This window comes from Rana temporaria, chromosome 10, assembly GCF_905171775.1.
Source record: "Rana temporaria chromosome 10, aRanTem1.1, whole genome shotgun sequence".
NCBI lineage: Eukaryota > Metazoa > Chordata > Amphibia > Anura > Ranidae > Rana > Rana temporaria.
In genome coordinates, this window is record NC_053498.1 from 85,838,070 (window position 1) to 85,851,231 (window position 13,162).

Sequence of the window (13,162 nt, forward strand, 5' to 3'; positions counted from 1 at the left end):
TTTTACGGTGATGGGAAGAGCACGGAAGTGGTGAAATCACATGGCATTTGAATATTTCACGGAAGGAATATTGATTAAGAGCACCTGGTTACTATATTGGGACTTTTTTTCTGTTGCCTTCTTTTTTCCTTTGTTTGTTTGTTTTTCCAGCGAAGGGAAGAGGCTCCATACAGGAACTCTCTTGCACCTATATATATTTTTATTTCCCGCACCAAACCAATTTTGAGCTGGTGACACTATAATATACACCTGTTTGTCTATAATGTTTGTGTTATAAAGAATTGATACTTTTATATGTTTGCTAGGGGGCTAAATAGCCCGTTTTTTGGATATATTAATACACGCATGTATTAATGAGTGGTTCATAAGCACATATATATTTTTAAGATTTTTAAGAATATACATAGAATATATATATATTTTTCTTAGGGGATAGATATTTTGTTATGCGGTGGAAGTACACATATTAACGTCTATAGGTGTTACTTAATTATCACATAGAATTAAATATTCACGGCAGCGCAATCCATATTTTTCACTGAAAGTCTTTGTAGGTCCGACTTAGGACATCCTCTTTATTTTAATCAAAGTGGGCTCAGAAATAATAGCACATGCAGAAAAACTACATTTTGTTTGTAGAGGTAAATAAATTGTGCAGCTCTTCTATGCTGAGCCTACACTTACCCAGCTTCTTGATAATTAGGTATACAAATGACTTAATTTATTTTATTGTATTGTTATTATTTAAATATCTTCATTAAAATGACATATCCACTTGGATTGAACTGAATCCACATTCCTTCTCTGCAACAAATAGTTCCAAATAAAAAGCCCAATAGCAAAAGAAGAGGTGGGACAATTGCATGCTATATAAAAAAGGAGTAACGTAGCAGCTCAGCTCAGATTGCAGAGGCTTGCTACAAAGTACAAGATCCTGGCACAGTAGCAGAATACAATTATAACAAACAAAGGCTCTTTTATCCATAACTGGTGACCAGAGAACAGAAGGTACAGTTTATCTCTCCTAATTTATTCTCTTAACCTTTAGATTGGGATATATATATATATATACATATATATATATATATATATATATATATATATATATATATATATATATATATATATATATATATATATATATATATATATATATAAAAAAAATTTTTAATTTACAGGATTTTTTTTAAAGAAATGTAGATGCTATTTTAGAAAAAAATTATTTTGAATGAATAAAGGAAACATTTTTGTGTAATTGGCACTGATATTTTTTCCTGAAATGACTTTAATCTTGCAATGTTTATCCAGCTTGAACCCTGCAGTGATGGCAGCGATCACCTCCAGATTACTGCACCTCTAATTGCAGGGGTACTTTCATTTATATCCAAAGAGGGGTGGACCTCTTTTGGTGGAAGAGATGACTGATTGAATCAATGATTCATAGATGTATTAATAATGTATCTAAGGTCAAAACTTTCTTTTATTTTGAGTAGTGTGGGTGCTTTAATGGAAGTTTTTTTGTGTCTGGGTGGGGCAATTCACCTTGTCTATATATCCTATTTATCATATTATTGGGGCAGAAAGTGAGGAAATGCTACATTTTCCAGAACACTGTTATGACACGACAGTCGTACTATTTTGGATCCAACTTTGCCCTGCGACTTGAAGTCCGACATGCATCCGACTTCAATGAACAGGGATCCGACTTCGATCCCCGACAATACCAGGTACTGTGTCTGGTGTAAATCTTAAGAAAGAACACCACGGCAAATTAAAAAAAATGGCATGGGTTCCCCCTTCAAGTACATACCAGGCCCTTCGGAAAATACAGCATAGGGGTCCCCCCAAAATCCGTACCAGACCCTTATTTGAGCATGCAGTCCAGCCGGTCAGGAAAGGGGGTGGGGACTAGCGAGCAGTCCCCCTCCAGAACCGTACCAGGCCACATGCCCTCAAAATGAGGGGGGGGGTGAAAAGCACCTTGTCCCCATGTTGATGAGAACAAGGGCCTCTTCCAGACAACCATAAAACACACTACAGAGGTTTTTAAAGTAATATATTAGGCAGCTCCGGTGGTCTCTTCTGGTTCTTCTCCGCTCTCTCTTCGGTTCTTCTCCCGCTGGCCGGTGTCTTCTGCCGGGCTCCTCTGCTATCTTATGCTCTTTTGCCCGCTCTTTTGCTAGCTCTTGCCCGGTCTTCTCTGTTGTCTTCTTCCCTCTGCTCTTCTTCCGATGTTGACTCAACACTCTCTCCCGCTTTAATGACATGTGTGTGGTGCGCAACGACTTATATAGGCATGGGGCGGGGTCACCGGGTGATGACATCTGGTGACCCCTGCCCCCTTATGACGTCATCACCCATGGATGAGTGAGTTTGGGGAGGGGGACTTGACTGACCTGCACAACCCAATTGAACATCTTTGGGAGAAATTACAGCGGAGACTGCGAGCCAGGCCTTCTCGTCCACATCAGTACTTGACCTCACAAATGAGCATCTGGGAGAATGGTCAAACATTCCCATAGACAACTCAATATTGAACCTTACAGAATAAGACTGTATATGTTTTTTGCAGTCCTACAGCAAATTTGACATTTTCAAATAGAGAGGCCCACATGCAGTGCACCCCCCACCAGTCATCACAGCATTTTAGCAGCATAAAGAAAACTCATATGCTCAGAACCAAAGCTGCTGCATAGTAAGCCCTGGTTGAAGTGCTATAGGATTACAAAAGATATTTTGGCTGGTTGGAGGCACATTGTTGAGGTAGGGCTTATGTAAATAATCCTAATAAAGACTCCTTGCCTGTCTTTAGTTTGCTGAGTATCAGGTGGTGACAGGGTCTCTTTACACAAAAGGCCCATGAAGCTCTAATATGCTTCAAAAAGGAGTGGGCTTGGGGCGCAGAGCACTGCGCCCCGAGTCCACCCATTTGTGTGACAATAGCAAATTAATATTCTCTATCTTCTTCCTGATACTCCTCCCAGCCAATCAGGAGGTGGTTTCTGAGACCTGTTACCCGATTGGCCGAGAGAAGCGATCCTATTGGCTGACGAGGAGGAGGAAGGATATGCAGGGGAAGGCGCCATGAAGTACCAGGAGGAGGGGACTCCGCCTGGAGAATGCGATCTAGATGGGGTAAGTGCAGGACTGGTGACTGACCCACCGGGGGTGTGCCTGTGTCCCGACCAACTGATGAGGGTGGCGGCATCTAATGGAGACAGACATGTAGTCCGTTTTACATCCAACTGTCCCATAGAGGGGATCGGGCTGTGTCTGTGTCATCCGCCTGCTCAGCGGGAATCAGCAGAGAGATCCCTGACTGAGCAGGCAGATTCTGCTTGGACGTATCCGCCCCATATAAAAGGGGCCTTAATAAGTTAGAAGAGTATATCAAGAACCTCTGGGAAGATGGCAACTCTGTAAAGTCATGTCACAGGGCAGGTTAACAACATGGGCATCTATATAACTAATAAAATGTTGATTTATGATCGGATGGCTGTCATTTTTATAGCTACTTATGAGGACCAATGGTGTTATAACTTGAGCTTAAAAAAAAAAAAAAATTAAGTCACGTGCCGAGTGATGTAATGCGTGTGGGAAGAGCCTAGTGACGTGATCAACGGACGTTAATCCGTGTGAGGAGATCGCTATACTGAGCGGCTTGTAAGGCTATGTTCAAAGGCTGTATCTGAAGAGGGTATTCTTATATCGCCCTGAAGCAGCAAGGCGTCCTCATATGCTGTGCCATTTGGAAGCAATTAAGCACCAGTCCACACTTATTAATCTGAAGTTTCAAGGTGTCTGCCTGTGTTTTGTTTGAAAGCTCAACAACACGTCAGCCTGTGATAGCAAGCGGGTGTGGAACCCTTTTGTATTATAAGTACTACTACTCAAAACTGGACATTTGCTACACTTGAGGTTGTTTTTTGCACTTATGGATCATCTCACAATTTATTTGTTTTTTGTTGTGGTTTCTTATTGATACCCTCCTGAGTGTGTATATTTGGTATCAATTCTGCACATATTGTACACATATTATCAGCAAAAGTTGATTTCAGTGCATCACTATTTTTCCTTTTTTGTATCATTCTGGTTTTGTACACCTGTGTGTATGCAGCGATATCATTTGGGAATTTTTGTTGTTTTTTTCCTTTCAAATTTAATTAAAAGTTAGCGCTGTAGTACATTTCTCACAGAACTTGAGCTTAAGCTTGATAAACAGAACTTAAAAAAACGATTTTCTCTAGGGGGGGTTCAGCTGTCTTTTAGCTGGTATGCTGAACCCCAACACATGTGTTGAATACATGCTTATTTGATTTGAACCTACTCACAGCTAGCTTGGGAGCAAATCCTTATTCAAAATATAGTGAAAACCAGTAGCAGCTGGTGCTCAGTTTCTTGTGGCGGCTCACAGACTTCCCAGCCAGCTAGCCAACCAAACCCCAACCCCCCCCAGCGCTTGTTAGATTGATTGCTGCTTCCCCCTCAACACTCAATCGTCGCATTACTTGCCCATCGCCTGCCAGGCCCCCCTAGCCCTTAACCTTACCCCATTCAGGTAGCGTCTTTGGCAGCTTCCCCCTGGCATCACTCACCTTCCGAGTTGCTTCTCCTCATGGCCAACCAGAACTTAGAACTCACGGCCAATCGGCCTTAGGACTCCCAGGAGGAGAAACAGAAAGACATTAGCAAATATTAATTCGCTAATGTCACATAACTGGGTACTCTTCGCCCTGAGCTCACCCTTTCTGAAGCGAATTAGAGCCTCAGTCTCTAATCACGTGCTTCAAAATAAATGAATAAAAAGAAAACATTGGAATCCCTGAGCCCAGCATGAGCGGCCCCCACTGACGACAACATCCTCACATTCTTATGTTGGTGACTTTAGTAAGAAAAACTTTCATAAAAGAAGTATGGAGGCTGCCATTGCCTATGCTGTTGGATACATTGTGTTCCTCTATCCCAGGAGTCTCCAAACTACGGCCCTCCAGCTGGTGCGAAACTACATGTCCCATGAGGCATTGTAAAACTCTGACATTCACAGACATGACTAGGCATGATGGGAATTGTAGTTCCTAAACAACTGGAGGGCCGTAGTTTGGAGACCCCTGCTTCTATCCCATCTTCCCCAGTATTTCGATATAGCACATCTAAAGCACAGCAGTGCTCTGATAAGTAAATGCAAATCTCACAGAACAACACATAATTTGATCATATAATTCAGGAAACCAAGGAAAGGTATATATTGATTTACAACAGGAAGCACAAAAGTTATAGCAGTCAAGCTTTAGACAGACTGAGTCATAAAAGTAAATTATATATTTTTTTGTTCTTAAAAAGGATCTTGCCAAAATCTAGCCATTAAAGCTATAAGGACACCTACACCCCACAGGGGAGAAATGACAGCTGCCAAGCATATTCACCTTAACAATGAGGTCACAGGGAAAGGGTGTTACAGCGTCTCTAATCTGCATCAGCACAACATAAAACAGGTCAGAGTTTGATGTACATTTCTTGGCAAAGCAGGAGAAAACAGGGTGTATGTTTCACAGAAGGAAGATAAAAAACAAGATTACAGAAGAGGCTTTGGCTTAAAAGGTTGAGTTCTAAATCAGACACTCTGTGGTTATTGTGGTAGGCATAAATGAGACATTTAACCACTTGTCTACTGGACACTTATACCCCCTTCCTGCCCAGGCCAATTTTTAGCTTTCTCACTTTAAAGTCTGGCAGAGGATGGTGAGGTTCTTGAGCTGCGATCTGTATCCGTGTCACCCTGGCCTTTCCGGGGCGAGTCAGACGAGGATCTGTCTGTTGTGACGGAAGCGTGGAGTAACCTCTGAGTGAGTGGATGTCATGAACAGGTGTAACCAGAACCGTGTAAACCATGTACACTGCGACAGAGGAAACAAAACATACAGTATATAAAGTGAATAATTACGTTTATTTAAGATAAGTGGTATAAATACACAAACACCTCCAATACTAAACAGTGAACCACCAACCAGACAGTGACCCACAAATAACTAAATACAATAGATGGGGAGTACCGGAATCATAATCGTAGCCAGGCCATGGTCATACACAGGAGATCAGCAGATGGGGACGAGGAACAGGACAGGACAGGGAGAAGGTGGACGGGATCAGGCTACAGGGCAGGGATGCAGGATCACAGGGTAACAGGAGGGATGGGATCAAGCTCAGGTTCAGGTTCACAGGTACACAGGATAACCAGGATAAACTGGTCAGGGCACAAGGAAGATACCAAGGCAAGTGTGTGAATGCGCCGTCCGTGGGGGTATCCCAGTGCGCATGCTCGAAATCACGTCGCAAATAGTCAATGCTTTCGACGTGAACGTAATTGACGCAAAGCCCTATTCGCGAACGTTTTACGCAAACAACCGAAAATTTTACGCTGTCCCGACGTCCATACTTAACATTGCGTACGCCTCATAGACCCAGAGGGAACGTTGCGCCGAAAAAAGCCTTACGTAAATGACGTAAAAAATGCGGCGGACGTACGTTTGAGGATCGGCGTATCTAGCTAATTTGCATACTCTACACGGAAATCAACGGAAGCGCCACCTAGCGGCCAGCGGAAATATGCACCTAAGATCCGACGGCGTACTAAGAGGTATACGTCAGTCGGATTGAGCCCACATTCAGTCGTATCTTTTGTGGATACAAAACAAAGATACGACGGGGCATCGTAGAACTTACGCGGCGTATCAATAGATACGCCGGCGTAAATTCTTTGTGGATCTGGCCCAATAGACGGTGGACAATATAGGGTGCACTTACAGACTCTGTAAGTGCACCCTATATTGTCCACCATTTTTTGTGTTTTTATTAACCTCCCTGGTGGTATTTGAAAATTGCGAGTATTGCCTCTATTAAGTTTGATAGCAATATTTATAAAATGTGCCAGCATCCCTGTTATTTGTAATTGGTGGGACCTAATCGGTAAAATCAAACAAGGGCTGCTTGGGGCCTAGTTGATTGACCATAGATCAAAAAAAAAAAAAAAGGAAAGGTTGGGATTTTCAAGGCACTGATATGAGACAATGTATTAAAAATATATAAATATTTATTTGACAAAATATAATAATACAAAAAGTACAAGACATTTGGGACAAACCCCACAAATCAGATCGATCACAAGACCGATATTGTCTAATCGGTGGAGTCGTAATCTCGACCGGTTTTGCAGTATAAAACTGCTTCTTCAGGAGAATGTCTCGGTTTGCCAAAGTGATCGTGTGCTTGCTCGGGCAATACCCCCTGGGGCGCACGTGGGGGATAATAAAGACGGGCTCGGTCAATATTTAGTAATCAATTTAATGATACTGGGGCGAGTGACACAAAGTTTTAAAAGAGGAACCGGCAGGATGGCAATAGAGCCAGAGTATTTTAGCTCAGGCGATAACCAATCAGGTTCCGTGGAGTGTCAGCGCGTCCCCACGGAGCTCTCCCTGGGGTCGCGCTGACACTCCACGGAACCTGATTGGTTATCGCCTGTGCTCGAGATTACGACTCCACCGATTAGACAATATCGGTCTTGTGATCGATCTGATTTGTGGGGTTTGTCCCAAATGTCTTGTACTTTTTGTATTATTATATTTTGTCAAATAAATATTTATATATTTTTAATACATTGTCTCATATCAGTGCCTTGAAAATCCCAACCTTTCCTTTTTTTTTTTTTTGATCTATGGTCAATCAACTAGGCCCCAAGCAGCCCTTGTTTGATTTTACCGATTAGCTCCCTGGTGGTATGATTTTTTTTCTGATTTTTGGTGCCGAAAGGGGTACCATTATTTTGCATGAAAATTTGGTATTTTATATTGTAGGCCTGCAATTCTTAGAAATAACACTTAAATCTGTCCGAACAAGAGTCCAAATAAGAGTCTAGTAGACATCCTGGGTATGATAAAGTTTGAAACACAAAATCATAAATTATAATATAATAAATAACTAAATAATTATAACTAATAATGTAGATATAATAAAAATTATTCAATAATGTAATCAAATTAAAAACACTGAAATTTGCTCAGTTGCAGAATTGTCGCTGTCATTACTTTCAGTGTTTGATGATGAATTTAACCACAAATCGATATCGCTCATTTCTGCAAGTGATTCTAATTTATTATCGCTGTTTTCTAGCTGCTCTAAAACCACTTTTGACATAAAGGGACACTTTTTAGTTGCTATGGACAATCTACAGTTTCCAGGCAGAAAGAACAGTTTTTATAATATGCATGACACATGCAGGACACTGGACTAACCACTAGGGACAATGGGGATGTGTAATTATTTGATACAGTACTGTAATCTGTAAGATTACAGTATACTGTGTCTATACTGTTTTTCCTTTTTTAAATTTGGCGCCAAACTCTGCCCCGTGCGTCGCGCCGCTCGGGAATGGAGCTCGGCGGCACTCGGCAGTCACCAGTGTGTTAATCGAGCGAGGAGACATCGCAGGATCCAGGGAAAAGGTAAGTAACTTCCCCTGTATCCTGCAATGCGATCCCGAGTCTGGTTCGGGGTTACTGCTTTTGTTATGTAAAATTCACCCCGAGCCATACTCGGGAATACTGCTAGGCAGGTTAAATAAATGGTATGCTGTCAAAGGATTTGCTTGGCGCTTCTCTCTCCTTTTTGCCTTCTTTTTCCCCACAGTGATCGGATCCCCCAGCCTGCACCCTAAGCAGCCTCGCTCCCTTTGCAGCATCTATTTAGAGACTTTAATTTATAGGGGCTCATCTCCCAGAACTTTTTGTTCATTCCTTTTTATCTTATAGACTTTCTAATCACTCATTTTTATTTTAAGCGCTTTTATTATCATTATTTTTGCTCTCAATGTACCAGCATGCGGATTCATGCCTTCTCACTAATTCCAAATCATCAGATGGTTCAGCACAGAGCATTACACCATTTCTTGTGTATGTGTGTTTTTTCTAGCACTGTGTAAATATAGCTGGATAAACAGTAGTCTTAATTTCAGGCTGCAAAGCAACACAATTAGATTTTAACCACTTGCTTACTGGGCACTTAAACCCCCTTCCTGCCCAGACCAATTTTCAGCTTTCAGCGCTGATGCACTTTGAATGACAATTGCGTGGTTATATAACACTGTACCCAAAAGAAATTTTTATAATTTTTTTCACACAAATAGAGCTTTCTTTTGGTGGTATTTGATCACCTCTGGGGTTTTTATGTTTTGCTAAACAAACAAAAAAGAATGGAAAAATGTTGAAAAAAATCATGTTTTATATTTTGTTATACAATTTTGCAAATGGGTAATTTTTCTCCTTCATTAATATGCGCTGATGAGGCGGCACTGATAGGCTGCACTGGTGGGCACGGATAGGCACAGATAAGGTGGCACTGATAGGCACAAATAAGGCGGCACTGATAGGGACAGATAAGGCGGTACTGATGGGCACAGATAAGGTGGCACTGATGGGCCCTGATAGGTGTTACTGATGGGCACTGATAGGTGGCCCTGATGGGCACTGGTAGGTGACACTGATGGGCACTAGTAGGTGACAATGATGGGCACTGGTAGGTGACAATGATGGGCAGCACTATTGATGAGACACTGATTAGTGACTTTAATAGGTGGCACTGTGGGCACTGGTAGGTGGTGCTGATGGGCACTGGTAGGTGGCACTGTTGTGCACTGGTAGGTGGCACTGACAGGGGACACACATGGGCACAGATGAGCTGGGCAGCTTTCCCTGATCGGGACCGATGTACCTCTGTCACCTGCCGGTGATCAGCTCTTTTTTTATAGCCTGATAGCATGAGGAGAAAAAATAGCCGATTACCGGCTCTGTTTACGTCACATGATCAGCTGTCATTAGCTGACAGCTGATCACGTGGTAAGGGGTCGGCTATAACGTGGACCCCAAGTGGTTAATACACACACCTGCAATTAACCTCACGTGACGCCTGATCGCAGGAGGTAATGTCTGCTCCACACTGCTAGGAGACACCCGCTGGTGGACATTGGTACTGTGGCCCAAGGATCTAACAGTGCCCTTCAGCAGGTGAAACCTTTCATGACAGTGGAGATCCAGGGTTTCGGTTGCAGAAAGGAGCCATACCAATCTGGAACATCTACCACCTGGACGCCATGGGTGTCACAGAAGGCTTGCATGTCCACAGGTGTTTGCAGAAGTGCCGAGCGGTTCCCTACTGTGGCTTTGTGAAAAGGAAAACTCATATACCGCGGTGTCTTTTTAAATGAAAATATAGCACAGCAGAAGATCAATTTTCAAAATGTGACATAAAGGTAAATAAGTGCAGCGGTAAAGTAAATAGTCTCAGGATAAACTGGGACTGTAATTACATGTAAATAAATAGTAGATGTGCTGTGCAAGTGAACTTGATACAAATACACAAAATATGATAAAACTTTGAGGTAGTGAAAATCCAAAGATGAATTGTCCTTAGTGTTAAAAACAGTCCTTAAGAATGTTCAAACTCTCAAACATTGATTTAAAAAAGGATGATAATAATCAAAACGAGTGGTAAGCTAAACATTGACGTGGAATAGTGCAAAAAAGTTTGATAGGAGATCCACCACCAACAACTTCACAGGCTTATGCCTTGTACACACGATTGGTTTTCCCGGCGGTAAAAAGTCCACTGGGAAAACCAAGGGGAAAACCGAGAACCTGGTCAGTAGCTTTTTCCCCTTATACCGCGTACACACGACCGTTTTTCGGGTTCTAAAATTATTATTTTTTTATGTCATTAACAATGATCGTGTGTGGGCTCCAGAGCATTTTTCACGGTCTAAAAAATGGACATTTAAAATTTCGAACATGCTCTATTTTTTCACAACGTTTTTAACGTTGTCATTTTTAAGGTTGTAAAAAATGGTCGTGTGTGGGCTTTAATGACGTAAAAAAAGGCGCATGCTCAAAAGTTATGAGATGGGAGCGCTCGTTCTGGTAAAACTAGCGTTCGTAATGGAGATAGCACATTCATCACGATGTAACAAGCTGAAAAGCGCAAACCGTCTTTTACTAAAACAAAATCAGCTAAAGTAGCCCAAAGGGTGGCACCATCTGCATGGAAGCATTTTTTTTTCACGATCATGTGTAGGCAAGGTCGTTTTAATGATCGGGTTGAAAAAAAATTTGTTTTTTCTAGACCCTGAAAAACTAAGGGCCAGATTCATAAAGAATCGCAGCGGTGTAACGTATCGTCTTTACGTTACACCGCCGCAAGTTTTCAGCGCAAGTGCCTGATTCACCAAGCACTTGCGTGTAAACTTATGGCGGTGTAACGTAAAACCGTCCAGCGCAAGCCCGCCTAATTCAAATGGGGCGTGTACCATTTAAATTAGGCTCGTTCCCGTGCCAAATGTTCTGCGCATGCTCCGTTTGGAAATTTCCCGCCGTGCTTTGCGCGAAATTACGGCGCCCGACGTGTTTTTTGAACGGTGACGTGCGTAATGTACTTTCGTGTTTTCCGACGTCTTACGGCAAAAAAAAAAAAAATTGAAATTCGACACGGGAACGACGGCCATACTTTAACATGGGCTGTCTATTGTTACACCACCTCAATAGCAGCTGTAACTTTACGAAAAAACGACTAGCGACGACGTAACGAACGCGCGTACCTTCGTGGATCGCCGTAAAAGCTAATTTGCATACCCGACGCTGGAAAATTACGCAAACTCCACCCAGCGGCGGCCGAAGTATTGCATCCTAAGATCCGAAGGTGTACGAAGGCGTACGCCTGTCGGATCTTAGCCAAATGCCGTCGTATCTTGTTTGTGAATCACAAATTAAGATACGACGCGGGAAATTTGAAAGTATGCCGGAGTATCAGCAGATACTCCGGCGTACTTCTCTGAATCTGGCCCTAAATTTTTTAGAACCTGAAAAACAGTCGTGTGTATGCGGCATTACACACTGCCGGTTTTCCTGGCAGGAAAACTGTCATGAGAGCTTTGGTCGGGAAACCTGGCTGTGTGCATGCTCCACCAAAGGCTTTCCCCATAGAAAAACTGCCGGCTTAAAAACCACCGGGAATCCCAGTGGGAAAAAAGAAAACATGTTCTAATTTTTCCTGCCGGGATTCCCAGCGGTTTTCCTGTCGGGAAAACTGCTATGGAGCGTACACACGGCCGGTTTTTCCGGCCAAAAGTTGTCATGGCAGTTTTCCCCGATGGGAAAACTGGTCATGTGTACTAGGCATTCCCGGAGGGATTGAACTCAGGTAGGAATACACCTAGTGAGTCAATCAGACTGATGGTATAATAAACTCAGAGGAGGATACCTCTGCAGACACAACCTCTAGACAAATATTTATTATAAGAGCCCTACTGTGACTTGCAAACAGAAGGGGAACTTCCAACGGTACACAATATGCCTGTCACATAAAACGTTGAGAAGTGGGCGTAATCTCTCCTATGTTGGAGAGTGATGGCAGACAGATCCTCAAAAATTTGGATATGTGCCCACTCATGAAATTGACCATGATTACGTGACAGGCGTAAGATTTCAAAAAGTGTCCCTAGGGCGGATCAGTTTCCCTACCTCTAGGTTTGAGTGCTCTGTGACATCTCTCCATTTCCACAGGTGCATCTGGTGGTCTGCCCAACAAGATAATAAAGATTGTCCACACAACAGACTGTAGCTAAGGATCCTCCAGCCACTGAAGGATCCCTCTAATGTGTAGATTTCACCTCCGACCCCTACCATCAATCAGATGCTGTGTATGAACACTGGAAACCCACTGCACCTGTGTAACATCTTTGATGCTACTTCTCTCATACAGTCCCAGATCTGTCCGATTCAGACAGCTGCGCTTGGTTTTGCAGGTTACCCGCGTCACTTCCGGTGCGCGGACATGTGCGTTCCACGCTGGAACGCGGAAGTGCGACCAGCGTCTCTTCCAATTTCCCCGCGAATTTGCGGCTATTTAAACCCCCAAAGATGACGGCAGGGTGTTCTGTTATTTTGTCGGATACCTGCCGTCACCTTGGAACACCCTGCCTACACGCTCCACCTCAGTCACCTCCAGAGACCAGACCTGATCTACAGTCAGCAGCGCTTTGACAGCACAGACCTCAGAGGACTTCTACCTGACATCCACTGATCCTCTCATTCCATCTTCACTGTTGACAATCTCTATACAG

General features: G+C 42.9%; 1 protein-coding gene across 1 annotated transcript in view; it reads left to right on the forward strand.

Annotated features, from left to right (window-relative positions):
* The first annotated feature begins 883 nt into the window (after positions 1-883).
* The window catches only part of LOC120915278 (sulfotransferase 2B1-like), an 81,732-nt gene continuing 69,453 nt past the window's right edge, over positions 884-13,162 (forward strand). The window contains exon 1 of the mRNA XM_040325657.1: positions 884-1,008. The gene's annotated coding sequence lies outside the window, so the exon portion shown is untranslated. The remainder of the gene's footprint in view (positions 1,009-13,162) is intronic.